This window comes from Aotus nancymaae, unplaced genomic scaffold (assembly GCF_030222135.1).
Source record: "Aotus nancymaae isolate 86718 unplaced genomic scaffold, 86718_ANA_hifiasm-v0.15.2.pri h1tg000102l, whole genome shotgun sequence".
Lineage (NCBI taxonomy): Eukaryota > Metazoa > Chordata > Mammalia > Primates > Aotidae > Aotus > Aotus nancymaae.
This window is the reverse complement of record NW_026988517.1, coordinates 554,668-569,987: the sequence shown is the minus strand read 5'-3', so window position 1 is coordinate 569,987 and position 15,320 is coordinate 554,668.

Here is a 15,320-nt window from a genome sequence, read left to right as displayed (position 1 = left end):
GGAAGACTAAACAAACAGAATAAATCTGAAGGCATCACATTACCTGACTTCAAACTATACTAAACGGTGATAGTCACCAATACAGCATGGTACTGGTATAAAACTAGTCACATAAACCAATGGAACAGATTAGAGAACCTAGAAATAAAGCCAAATCCTTACAGGTAACTGATCTTCAAAAGAGAAATAAAAACACAAAGTCAGAAAAGGACACCTTATTCAACAAATGTGCTGTTATAATTGGCAAGCCACATGCAGAGAATGAAACTAAATCCTTGTCTCTAATCTTGAACAAAAATCAATATGAATCAATTATTAAATTCTTAGATCTGAAACTATACAAATTTTAGAAGATAATATCAGAAAAGCCCTTCTATATACTGAAGCAGACAAAGACTTTATGAGGAAACACCAAAAAGGAAATACAAAAGTGAACGCTTTTACACCATTGATGGTAATGTACAACCAATATGGAAAACAGTGTGGATATTCCTTAAAGAACTAAAAGTACATCTACTGTCTAAACTAGGAATCACACTCCTGGGGATCTACGCAGAGGAAAAAAGTCATTATATGAAAAAGATACTTACACAAGTATGTTTGCAGCAGCACAATTTGCAATTGCAAAAATAGGGAACCAGCCCAAATGCACAACAATCAATGAATGGATGAAGCAAATGTGGATATATACACCATGGAAGACTACTCAGTCATAAAAAGGAACTAAACAATGGCTTTCACAGCAACCTGTATGTAATTAGACACTATTATTCTAAGTGAAGTAATTCAGGATGGGAAACCAAACATAGTATATTTTCACTCATTAGTGGGAGCTAAGCTATGAGGATACAAAGGCATATGAATGATTCAGTGGACCTTGAGAACTCAGGGGAAAAGGTGGGAATGGGATGTGGGATAAAAGATAACAAATTGGGTACTGTGTACACAGCTTGGTTGATGGCTGCACCAGAATCTCAGAAATTGCCACTAAATAACTTATCCATGTAACCAAGTAGTACCCCTTCCCCAAAAACCTATTGAAATTAACAACAACAATGGAAAAACATTGTCTAAGCTCAGGAATGCTCTGCTGTGACTGAAACTCACTTTGTGTATAGTATCTCTCCAGGAAGTTCCATGTCATCCCCATGGACAAGAAGATCTAATGTAAACATGAAGCTTATGTTGCCTGCTATATTGTGAGTAATAAAGTTTATCTCTAACTGAATGTCTTGTATTTTCTGTTAGTATCTAGGATAACCTGTTTTCTTAGAAGTAGGGTAAAATCTCAGACTCTTTGTAATTCTTGACATTATTTTCTTCTTTTACCACCTCATTGTTAGGGTGATGGACTCAGCACATAATGTGCATTGGAAACTCTATAAATATTGCTCTGTGAGATGTGAATGTTATATTAAACTAGTAAATATAGCATCCTTCATGCATGAGAATTGCTTCCACTCTTCCTTACAAAGTACTGCAATAGTAAAAAATGGCAAGGAATCTGAAGACAAATGGGAGAAATAGAAGACAAAAGGGAGAACTAGATGATACAGATCTCAACAGCTTTAGAACTACAACTGGCCATAAATGCTGCTTAGGCTTACAGATAGGCTTTGAACTGGACAATATCTGATTTTACCTAAAAAACAATCTTTAATCAGAATGAAATAAAATAAATCAAATTTCTAATTATTAATAGATTGTGGCTCGAACACAAACTTGCTAACACATCAGAAATCTAAAGTGATTTTCATTTTATATACATTACTTTAGAAACTATAGTTTTTATCATTTATACCAGCTCAAACTAAAGATATGTCATGTCAGCTGAAGAGAAGTTAACCATAATCTAAGGTGATGGAATGAGAGGAAAACAGAGAAGGTGTAGGTATAGCAGATGTTTATTAACTGGAATAAGAAGTGGACAATGTTTGGGTACAAAAAGTGAGTTAAAAGCAGAAGTGGAAGATTTAGGACAATGAATTTGTCTTTTAAAATTTTATGACAAAAATATTTCATGTAATGCAAAAACTAGAAGGGAACTTTGAAAACATCTAATCCAGAATGTTCATTTTGCAGATAAACAGGAAATTGTCCATGGTCATACAGCTAATTACTAAGTAATGGTCTTTAAATTTGAACTCAGATCAAGACAAAACTCACTTCTCATTAAACCTTCAGCCTTCCATTAACCTATGTCATGGTCTTTTATTAGAATTTCTTGATTGTTCTTAAGTTGAAGGACATAATTTTATTTATGTTATTCTTTGAAGGCACAGGGTGAGAGAGAAGAGGTTGAACAGATTTAAAGGGATAGAATAAAAACTTTATAGAAAACAATCTATATGATTTACATGTCATTTGTACAATAGCAACACCAATATCTTTAGATGAGAATATGCTAATTTTAAGATTTATGTATAAATTTTAGTTAAAAACTGGGAATCCACGTATCACTTGGAAAAGTATCCTCAATAAACCATATTTTTGTCATATCCTATGGCTTGCTAAAAAAAGTTAATTTATTTACAAGTATTTATTTTTTACATTTTATTCCATTTGGTGTTCCCTAAAAATATAGTAACATATAATTCTTAGAAAATCATTGTTAGACCTTTAATTCTGTTTAGTTTCCCAAACTCTGTATTTATTATGTTTCTCTATTCACTATTCAGTAATACCTGAGTCACCTTGTTCACTAAGAAATAATGGATTAGAAGTAGTCTGCTTTCTTATCCATTATTGAATGCACATAAGTTTTCCTTTTTGGGGCACATTAGTATAAAGGTCAATACAGTGTTTAAATTGGCTGCCCAGTAAGCATCATCAATTGAGATTATGAAGGTGCTACCTATATCTTATGGGACAAATACAATTCTTTTCAATTTTTAGCACGTCTCTTGCAAGCTTACATATGTAAGCTTCCTCAACAATTTAGAAAAGCTAGAAATGAATAAACTACTGCAGTCTGTGTATATTAATAAATGCAAACTGAATTTTACATTTTTATTTCTGAAAACACACAAGCATGTATACAAAAAAAAATTAGAAATTTCCCTTAATCTCACAACATTCTGATTAAAAGCCTTTACTCAGGCCTTTTTAGCTTCATCCTACTTTTCTTCTTTTTCTTTTGTTAGAGACAACATCTTGCTCTGTCATCTAGGCTGGAGTGCTGTGGCAAAATCATTGTTCACTGTAACCATGAAATCTTGGGCTCAAGTGATGCTCTCACCTAAGCTTCCCAGGTAGCTGGAACTATAAATGTGGACCACCACCTTCAGCTAATTTATTTTATTTTTTGTAGAGACAGAGTCTTGCTATGTTGCTCAGGCTGGTCTCTAATTCCTGGCCTCAAATGATCCTCCCACTTCAGCCTCTCAAAGAGCTGAGATTACAACCATGAACTACCACAACTAGCCTCATCCTACATATTTCTTAACAGGCATATAATATGTCCAAACAACCTTGACAATTGCATTTTCTTACTTCTGAAATCAATTTAATGTCAAAAATTTTTAATATCTAATACAACCATCCATAGGTCTCCCAAATAAAATACTGACAATGGATGAAACTAGAGTTAGATGGTAACCTTTGCCTAATTACTAATATATACCTTCTATTTTAGGTTACACAGACAAAGTAGCCAAGGGAAGTTTTCACTTTGGACCAAGAAGCCTACTGACTACTGAAAACATTCAACTGTTAAGGTGTTTCCAATATTGATAAGTAGTCTGGTATAATGTAATATATGATAACAAATTACTACCAAATATATCGGACCATTTTATTATTGCTTTTCTTAGTATTTTTCTGTTACTTTTTTGTTCTATGACCACTATTTTCATTCTTCTATTGTCAGTTAATTAATTACAGTACCATCTGTCACAGCTGTCTCTAGCTTCTTTTCATCTTAACATTTTTCATACAACTACTGTCAGTTATACACAAATAAACTAGAAAATCTAGAAGAAATAGGTAAGTTCATGGACCATGTACCCTCCCAAGACTAAACAAGGGAGAGTAACAAGTTCTGAAATTGGGGAAGTAATTAATAGCCTACCAACCAAATACAACCCAGGACCGGATGGATTCATAGTTGAATACTTCCAGAGGTAAAAAGAGAAGCTGGTACCATTCCTCCTGAAACTGTTCAAAAAAATAGACAAAGAGGGACTCCTTCCTAACTCTTTTTATGAGGCCAGCATCATCCTGATTCCAAAACCTGGCAGAGACACACAAAAAAATTTCAGGCCAGTATCTCTGATGAACATTGATGCAAAAATCCTCAATAAATTACTGGCAAACCAAATCCAGCAACACCTCAAATAACGTATCCACCATGATCAAGTTGGCTTCATCCCTGGAATGCAAGGCGGGTTCAACATATGCAAATCAATAAATATAATTCATCACATAAACAGAACCAATGTCAAAAACCATATGATTATCTCAGTAGATGCAGAAAATACTTTGATAAAATTTAACCCCCCTTCATGCTAAAAATTGTCAAGCTGGGTATTGATAGAACATATTTCAAAATAATAAGAGCTATCTATGACAAACCCCCAGCCAATATCATACTGAATGAGCAAAAGTTGGAAGCATTCCCTTTGAAAACCAGCAGAAGACAAGGATGCCCTCTCTCACCACTCCTATTCAACATAGTATTGGAAGTGCTGGCCAGGGCAATCAGGCAAGAGGAAGAAATAAAAAGGTATTCAGATAGGAAGAGAGGAAGTCAAACTGTCTCTGTTCGTAGATGGCATTATTGTATTTTTAGAAAACCTCATCATCTCAACTCAAAATCTCCTTAAGCTGATAAACAACTTCAGCAAAGTCTCAGGATAAAAAATCAATTTGCAAAAATCACAAGCATTTCTATACACCCATAATAGACAAACAGAGAACCAAATCATAAGTATACCCCCATTCACAATTGCTACAAAGAGAATAAAATATCTAGGAATACAACTTACAAGGGATATGAAGGACCTCTTCAAGAACTACAAACCACTGTTCAAGAAAATAAGAAAGGACAAAAACAAATAAGAAAACATTCCATGCTCATGGATAGGAAGTATCAGTATCATGAAAATGGCCATACTGCCAAAAAAAAGGAATTCAGTGCTATTCCCATTAAGCTACCACTGACTTCCTTCACAGAATCAGAAAAAAACTACATTAAATTTTATATGAAACAAACAATAAGCCCGTATATCCAAGACAATCCTAAGGAAAAGAACAAAGCTGGAGGCATCACACTAACTACCTTCAAACTATACTACAAGTCTACAGTAACCAAAACAGCATGGTACTGGTACCAAAACAGATATACAGACCAATGGAACATAACAGAGGCCTCAGAAATAATGCCACACATCTACAACCATCTGATCTTCCACAAACTGGCTAAAACAAGCAAAGGGGAAATAATTCCCTATTTAATAATTGGTGTTGAGAAAACCAGCTAACCATATGCAGAAAACTGCAACTGGACCCTTTCCTTACACCTTATACAAAAATTAAGATGGATTGAAGACTTAAATGTAAGACCTAAAGCCAAAAAAAACCCTAGAAGAAACTAGGCAATACCATTGAGGACATAGGCATGGGCAAAGACTCCATGACCAAAACACCAAAAGCAATGGCAACAAAAGCCAAATTAAAGAGCATCTGCAGAGCAAAACAACAAAAATAACAATGACCAAAAATAAAATAAAAAAAAACTATCATCAGAGTGAACAGGCAACCTATAGAATGGGAGACAAGTTTTGCAATCTATTCATCTGACATAGGGCTAATATCCAGAATCTACAAGGAACTTAAATAAATTTACAAAGAAAAAAAGTGAACGAAGGATATGAACAGAAACTTTTCAAAAGAAGACATTTATGCGGCCAACAAATATATGAAAAAAAGCTCATCATCACTGGTCATTAGAGAAATGCAAATCAAAACCATAATGAGATACAATCTCATCCAATTAGAATGGCAGTCATTAAAAAAACAGGAAATGACAGATGCTGGAGAGAATGTGGAAAAATAGGAACACTTTTACACTGTTGGTGGAATGTAAATTAGTTCAACCATTGTGGAAGACAGTGTGGTGATTCCTCAAGGATCTAGAATCAGAAATACCATTTGACCCATCAATCCTATTACTGGGTATATACCCAGAGGATTATAAATCTTTCTACTATAATGACACATGCACACGTATGTTTATTGCAGCACTGTTCATAATAGCAAACACTTGGAACCAACCCAAATAGCCATCAATATAGATTGGATAAAGAGAATGTGGCACATATATACCATGGAATACTATGCAGCCATAAAAAAGGATGAGTTCATGTCCTTTGCAGGGACATGGATGAAGCTAGAAACCATCATTCTCAGCAACCTAACAGCAACAGAAAACCAAATACCACATGTTCTCACTCATAAGTGGGAGTTGAACAATGAGAACACATGGATACAAGGAGGAGAACATCATACACAAGGGTCTGTTGGGGGTTGGGATCTAGGGAAGGGATAGCATTAGGAGAAATACCTAATGTAGATGATGAGTTAACCAGTGCAACAAACTACCATGGCATGTATATACTCAAATAACAAACCTGTACATTCTGCACATATATCCCAGAACTTAAAGTATAATAAAAGTAATAATAAAGATTCACCAGATTTCCAACACCTAACAACATATTCCTTCCTGTTCCCAGATGAGGGCCCCTTTGTTTCCTGCTCCTGACTCTTACACACACATATGGTGATACTAAGTGGGTATGAGGCTGTCCAGATGGATCTACAAATGAAGACTTGCTTAGATAGACCAGCCCTTGATAACAAGATGAATATGTTCATCTGTGACTGAGCATGGAAGAGTCTGAGCTTGTTTGTACCCATCTTTCTTGAGAAGGCTTTTTAGGTATTCAAAAGGACTTGGGTGTTATCATCTTAGCCTGCTTTGGGGTCACCGCAAGCCCAGTAATGCTGGGCTCTGTAGATTCATAGAGGTACTGCCTTGGTGGTCTTCAACAAGATTCAGAAGAAATATCTGAATTACCAAGCACAGACTCTAGTTCTCTTCCCTGACTTTCTCCCAAATAAATGAAGTCTTTGTTCTAAGCCATTTGGATCTGTATTTGTGGTGACACAAGCACTTCCATGGCTATGATTATTGGGTCTGTGCTTGGTCAGACAGGAAGCCAGCAGAGCACTGTGTCTCATCCAAGGCTCACTGTGATCACTGCCTGGCTACCACCTACATTCACTCAAAGCACAGAGGTTCTACATTCAGCAGGTGGCAGTGCCAGCCAAGCTTGTGTCTTTCCCTTCATGGTGGCAAATTACTCCAGGCTCCTTGTACATCCAGAGGTACAATGTGGAAAGTGGGGCCTAGAGTCAAAAACCTTAGACATCTGCCTGATATTCTATTGTACTGTGGCTGAGCTGGCACTCAAACCACAAGAGGCAGTCCTTGCCATTTTTCCTTTCCCTTTCCACAAGCAGAGGAGGTTCACTCCATTGCCAGCACCACCATAGCCCCATGGGAGTACTGCCAGGCTACCAACAATGTTCCCTTCAGGCCCATGGTGCTTTATTCAGCTTGTGGTGAATGCTGCCTAGCCTGGGACTCACCTTTCTGGGCAGTGTACTCCTCTCTGGCTCAGCGTAGGTCAAGAAAGCTCATCCAAGTGCCAAGATCTGTAATTGAGGATTTCAAGGGCCTTCCTAAAGCTCTACCACCATGTGGCTAAGCTGGTTCCTAAGGTGCAAGACAAAGTCCCCTTTACTTTTCCCTCTGCTTTTCTCAAGCAGTTTTGCACCACTGTCACCACAGCTGGTAATATGCTAAATCTCATCATAAGCCAGCAAGTCTCAGAGACTCATCTAAGGCCCACAGTATATTACCTCAGTATTGCTGTTGGTTATTCAGGGCCCAAAGGCTGTTTTGTCAGAAGTTGATGGGGTTCTACCAGGACTAGGTCCTTCCCTTCAAGGCAGTGGGTTCTATTCTGGTCCAGGATATGTCCAGAAATATTGTCCAGGAAGTAGGACCTGGAAAGTGGTCCTCATGACTTTGATTCATACCCTATCCAATTGTGGCTGAGCTAGTATCCACGATGCAAGGCAAATTCCTCTTTATTCTTCACTCTCCTCCCCTCAAGTGGAAGGACAGAGTCTCTTTTAGAATCTTGAGCTGTGCAGCCCGCGGTTGAGGGAGCAGAGATGAAAGCACTTCTTTGGCCACAGCTGCTGGTCTATCAGTAGGTCATGTGATCCCTAAGTCCACTGGATCTGAGCTCAGTTCAGCACTAGGATTTGCCTAGGACTTGCAATCCATGTGTCCCAGACTGCCTTTCAAGTTTATTTAGTTCCCCCAAGCATTTTAGACCATGGTGGTGAGAATTGAAGCCCATGACTGGAATTCAAGATCTGACCACTGGAATGTGTGATTTCCCTCTGGCTAGAGCTGCTTTAAATATTCTTTCTCCATGGGTGGGCATTAGCTGAGTTTAGTCCAGTTTTCCTTTCTGCTTTGACAGGGCAGCACTGGTTTCAATGCAATATATCACAATTGCTGCACTCTCCCTCTCCCCAAAGCACTGATTCTCTCTCTCTGTGCCATGAGGCTGTTGCCAGGAAATAGTGGAGGAGTGGTGTCAGCAATTCAAGACTATCTTTTCTGTTCTCTTTAATGCCTTTTTCAGTTATACGAAGTCAAAGCTAGGTTCTGTAAGTGCTCACTTGATTTTTGATTCATATAAATTTGCTTGCTTTGTGTAGAGAGTTGTTAAACTGGTGTCCTTGTGGGGTGCGGGGGCAATTAGTGGATCCTTCTATTCAACCATCTTGCTCTTCTTCTTTCCTCCCCTTCAACATTTTAAGTTCTTTTTACTTGAGTTGGGCTCTTTACCAGTCTTCCAAAAAGTATATAATAACCACCTGTCCTACTTTTCTTTCAAACTTTCAACTTTATTACATGATTCAGTTTCCACTATCATCACATTTGCATCAGTTAGATTGTATTTTCTAATTATGGATGAGGCAATGGTTCATTCCTTTTCACCTGCTTTTACTTCTGATTGTTGTGATCTCTTCTTCATATCATATTATGAAATCTTTTTTTTTGGTAAAATGGCAATTTTTTTATAATACACCTGACAGGAACATCATCTTCCTATTCAGAACTTCTGTAATTCCTTGAGCTGAAAATGTGTCCATGTCTCTTTCTCTTTAGAATGGTAATAATTAGAGAACAGGTACATGTCCATCATTGTTTCTGCTTCATCCTCTAAAATAATATATGCTCATTTAACTCTGACCTCTCTATAGCATGGTTAAATTAATGTTTTCTTAAAGCATATAGAACTTATTTATTGTGAGAGTTCGGTTCTTCTAATTCCACATTAAAAATTAACCCCAGGTATAAAAATAATTGCTTGTGGTCTTGTTACCTAAATAAAATATATACTAACTCTCTCAGTACCCAGAGCAGAGATACCTGTCAACCAGCACATTTACTGAATAGCTGTTGCATTTAAATGAAGGTTTGAATTTCTAAACAATTTATTTCCATATCATTCTATGCTAATCATGTAATTAAATGTTTTTCTTTCTGTTTTTGTTTCTGTAAAAACAGTTTAATCTTATCATATTGAAAAGGACAATGCCTCCAAATGAATATCCTTCTTAGAGATCTCAAACAGCTTGGGGGATTAAAAGATGACAGTTCTTGGTTTCAAACATCTGACTTACTTTTTCAGGGTCTAGATTTTAAAGATTAAGTGACTGAATTCCTCAGACAGAAGTTCTTGTTCAGAATGACTTGTTATTTTGTTTCCATGTGTATCCTTTGAGGGTATTTGTCTAAGGAAAGGAGATTTTTTTGCCATTTGTAAAACTAAATCTTAGATAAGAGCCAAGATAGACACATGCTGGGATTCATAACCTTAAGGAAACCACAGTGGAAGGGTGAATGCCTGTGAATCAGTGTTGCTTCTGAATGTCAAAAGTTTGATGAGAAGTTGTAAGGTGAGGAGCAGTCTTCATGGTGAGACTAGTAAAGTAAGAATTTCACTAGATTATCAAAGCAGGGACACTAATTTTAGAGATGTTCTCTAATAGAACCTAATACTGCCCTGACATATATGACAGAAGAATGGTTATTTTAGCCTTCAGTAATTTTATTAATTATCATTATGTAATGCAATATGCAGTCCTCATTGCTGTTACATTTTTCTTGAGGAGCTCAACTGCAAACTTTAGCAAAGCTACTGACCTTCAGTTCAGAAAAAGTCATGTGAGTTTCATTATGAATAGCATTGTAAATGTTTGTCAAATGTAAATGGAAAGCAGTATCCATTTGTAACACAAAAAACTGATGCAACTTAGTAAGCTGAATGTTCTTTCAAAAGTTAATTTTAAAAGTGTTTTGTTTAAATTATATGACAAGAGCTTCCTTGGCATATAATAGCCTTGAATCTATTAAGAGGTAGATAGAGGAGTTCAATAGAATCTGTCCAGTATGCATTCCATTATTAAAGCATTTACTATAAACACTGTGACTGTATAACTCTGCGTGCCTATAACACTGTGTTGTAAATGAAGTTGTTATTTAAATATATTTTTTAAATGTTGACAATTATGTACTTAGAATAATGGAAGTAACTTGTAATAATAATAAAACTGAAGTTACCACCTATGCTTTCTCTTGTTTGATATATGTTGTCCAGAAAAGTAAATTTGCATTGTTTTCTTGAAAAAACACTAGTTTCTGACCCTATGTGATCCACTGTTGGCTCCAAATATAGTTATAGGGCTTATCCCTTTAAGAGGATTTTAAATCAGTTTGAAATACAGTAGACACTCAAAAGCAAATGTTAAATTAGTTTCAAATTATATATTAGTTTTATTTAGAATGTGGCAAATACATAAATTACTTATATTTTCTTTTACATTTTGTTTTCTGTATTCAAACAGGAAATATATATAATGTGGAGTCCCACATGTGCATTATTCAGGATGACCCATACTATGGAACCACTGGGAAATAGCTTTAAAGGAGTTTCAGTAGCTAAACTTGGCATTTGGAAAGGGTACTTTGTGTTTAATAAAATAAACACAAGCCAAGATTTCAGGCAAACAATGAGCAAGAAATTTCCCTTCATTTTCAAAGTGTATTACAAATCCACTGAGCAGTCTAGAGTGTATGGAATCGGAGAGCAAGGATCAAGAAAATGGTTGAGCAGGAAAAATTAGGAATCTGGCTACTGATCCAAGTTTACCCTTAAGAGAAATACCACGGTATCAAGCAAGAGTGAAATAACAAAGTTGACAATGATGGGTTTTGAAATATTTAAGGCAAACTGTAAATTTTAATTCAGAGGTATTATTTTTTGGATTGTAAGTACATTGACTGAATATATGTTTATTATGTTATTACTGATTTTGTTTATATTGTTGAAAATATAGAGGTTATCCTAAGAAAACACAAAAATGAAATATAAAATATTCCTTTAGTCAGTTTAAAAGCTCTAGAATAGGTTCCATTTTGGAATAATGTAGAATCAACAGAATTTCAGAAAGATTGTTAAGTACATTTTTGCTTCTAGAGACTTAGAGATTGCTGATCAATAGAATTTCTGTTATCCTTTCTCTAGACTCTCATAGCCACCTTCAGCTGAAATAGCCCCATTTTAATACACACTGAGCTTTTCAAACAAATAAATTAAACATTGTACTATTTTAGATAATGTTATACAGGGTTTTTTGGGGGGGAGAGGGTTGTCCAGTGTTGTAGAAAATATCATCAATGACAATGTGACTTGTGTATTGTATACTTGTGAACTATTTGCTTGTACATTTAAGCTGCCAATATCACTCTGCATTTGTAATTGTTCAATTCCAAGTGAGTCTGCTTATATATGAGCATCTGATTGCTTCACTGTGTTTTCCAGAACATTAATGTTGAACACTTATGTATTAAAATACAAATTATTTTATTGTATTTTTATTTCCTTCTACTTCTCTTCTGGATGAAAGTTAAAACATTGTTTTACTTTTTTATGAGACAGAGAAGCTATATTGTCTATGGATTTTATCACAAGATGTAAAATGTTAAAAAAATGGTCTTGTCTCTCTGATAAGGCTAAAAATCACTGGTGTAGGAGATGCAAAAAAGGTGATATTAGCCTGTTTTATTTTCTAAACTATTGTACATTCCCCTAAAGATCAAATTTAGCAAACACAATGAATTTCCTGCAAGAAGTTAAACATTATTCAGATTATAATAGGTACAATAAATATTGAATGAATAACAAATGAATGCAATTCTCAAGGTTGCAGAAGGATAAATTTTGACCTGAAATTGTAGAAATAAGGATTGGTGAATATGAGGCCATTAGAAATGCATCACAATTTTTAAGCTCCACAGAATTACAATGATGAGAAAAAAGGAAGAGTGTATTAAGGGGGCAAATAATGTCAGAAGTACTGAAAGAGGAAAGAGAGGTGAATTGGAATGCAGAAGATACATATGCTTGTATACATGTATGTGCTAGTGGAGTTTGCCCAAGTTTAGGAAAATTAAGGTGAGTTATTCTTTTTGTCAAAAATATCAGGATAAACAAGTAATTAAGAAAGAGGAAAAAAATCAGAAGTATGGATTTCCCTTACATTATATTATTCGTATAATGGCTATGAATTTACAACTAGTGTAATATGATTTTTTTCATTAAGAATTCCAGAAAACAGAGCTTGCTCTCAGCTTTTAATAGTAGCAGTCAATTTTTTTTTCATCAGTTTTTGTCTGATGAAGAGAACAAGAAGTAATGATTTCCTTTTATTTGTCAATTACATATCAGTAAAACTGCTTTTAAAAAGAATGATTTTCTAGGATGCAACTTTTTTTGCTTGGAGAATAAAACAGTAAGATTTAAAAATATATATATCTTAGTGATGCAGAAGTTGCTGAGACAAACCTTTGATGTGGATGTTATGCTGAGAGTTCCAGATTTTTTTTTTTTTAAAGATGTCAGATTCCAGCTAAGAGTTGATTTTAGAACAGAATACTCTGTGACTAATGGCCTTTCATTTATCAAATAACTGGGACATAAGATATTAGCAGGACATACAGCAGAAGCTTCAGATGGGCTACAAGATTAAAATTATTCCAGTGTATCCAGAGACATGATTGATGAGAATGGATATTTCAAAAAGTAAACTTGTTTATTTCCTTATGAAATAACTGCTATTATATGACATAATGTGTGGTCATTTAGTTTACTTTTGTTAATAAACTCCCATTTTGTTGTGTTATGGTTGAACATAAGAGTGGGGAAAACTCAAATGTATACATGCACACACACCATTATTTAATCTGCTGATCTAGGATGAGGAAGCAAATAATGTGAGAAAATGTACAACTTCCAAGAAAACCAAACAGCTGTAAAACCTGTCATTCATTCATTAGTATCTATAGTGTAGAATGGGTTTGACACACTACATCTCACTTAATTCTGTTAAGCTGGAACTCATTCATCTATTTGGCTCTATGTGCTGTTTTTATTTTTTGTTATGAACCAAGTTTTTATGAAAAGTTTGAATAGTATAAGCAATTGAAATGATTTATGGAACGATTCAAACTGCAAAATGAACACATCAACATACATACTTATGTACATATCAATATGTGATTACAACACATTACATCATAGTCACAAAAAAGCTAGTTTCTTTGTAAACTTGTCTCTTGGTATCAGCAGGGGATTGGTTCCAGGACGCCTGTGGATACCAAAATCTGTGATGTTCAAGTCCTTTACACAAAATGAAACAGAATTTGCATATAATCTATACACATCCTTCTGTATATATCAAGTCATGTCATTAGATATATTTTCTATATTGAATACAATGTAAATGTTAAGTAAATTATTATACTGTATTATTTTGTTACTAGTTTTTATTTCTATATTGATTTTTTTTCATTTTTTGACTTGCATATTTTTTTTTTATTGCATTTTAGGTTTTGGGGTACATGTGAATAACATGCAAGGTTGTTGCACAGGTGCACACGTGGCAGTATGATTTGCTGCCTCCCTCCCCTTCACCTATATCTGGCATTTCTCCCCATGCTATCCCTCCCCAACTCCCCACCCCCCCACTATCCCCCCTCCCCCCAACAGACCCCCGTGTATAGTGCTCCCCTCCCTGTGTCCATGTGTTCCCATTGTTCAACACCCGCCTATGAGTGAGAACATGTGGTGTTTGATTTTGTGTTCTTGTGTCAGTTTGCTGAGAATGATGTTTTCCAGGTTCATCCATGTCCCTACGAAGGATGTGAACTCCTCCTTTTTAATGGCTGCGTAATATTCCATGGTGTATATGTGCCACATTTTTCCTGTCCAGTCTATCATCGATGGGCATTTGGGCTGGTTCCAGGTCTTTGCTATTGTAAACTGTGCTGCAATGAACATTCGTGTGCATGTGTCCTTATAGTAGAACGATTTATAATCCTTTGGATATATGACCAGTAATGGGATTGCTGGGTCAAATGGAATTTCTATTTCTAGGTCCTTGAGGAATCGCCACACTGTTTTCCACAGTGGTTGAACTAATTTACACTCCCACCAACAGTGTAAAAGTGTTCCTATTTCTCCACATCCTCTCCAGCATCTGTTTTCTCCAGATTTTTTAATGATCGCCATTCTAACTGGCGTGAGATGGTATCTCAATGTAGTTTTGATTTGCATTTCTCTGATGACCAGTGATGATGAGCATTTTTTCATATGCTTGTTGGCCTCATGTATGTCTTCTTTTGTAAAGTATCTGTTCATATCCTTCGCCCATTTTTGAATGGGCTTGTTTGTTTTTTTCTTGTAAATCTTTTTTAGTTCATTGTAAATTCTGGATATCAGCCCTTTGTCAGACGGGTAGGCTGCAAAAATTTTTTCCCATTCTGTTGGTTGCCGATTCACTCTATTGACTGTTTCTTTTGCCGTGCAGAAGCTGTGGAGTTTGATTAGGTCCCATTTGTCTATTTTGGCTTTTGTTGCCGATGCTTTTGGTGTTTTGGTCATAAAGTCCTTGCCTACGCCTATGTCCTGAATGGTTTTGCCTAGGTTTCCTTCTAGTGTTTTTATGGTGTTACGTCTTATGTTTAAGTCTTTAATCCATCTGGAGTCAATTTTAGTGTAAGGTGTCAGGAAGGGGTCCAGTTTCTGCTTTCTGCATATGGCTAGCCAGTTTTCCCAAGACCATTTATTAAACAGGGACTCCTTTCCCCATTGCTTGTTTTTGTGAGG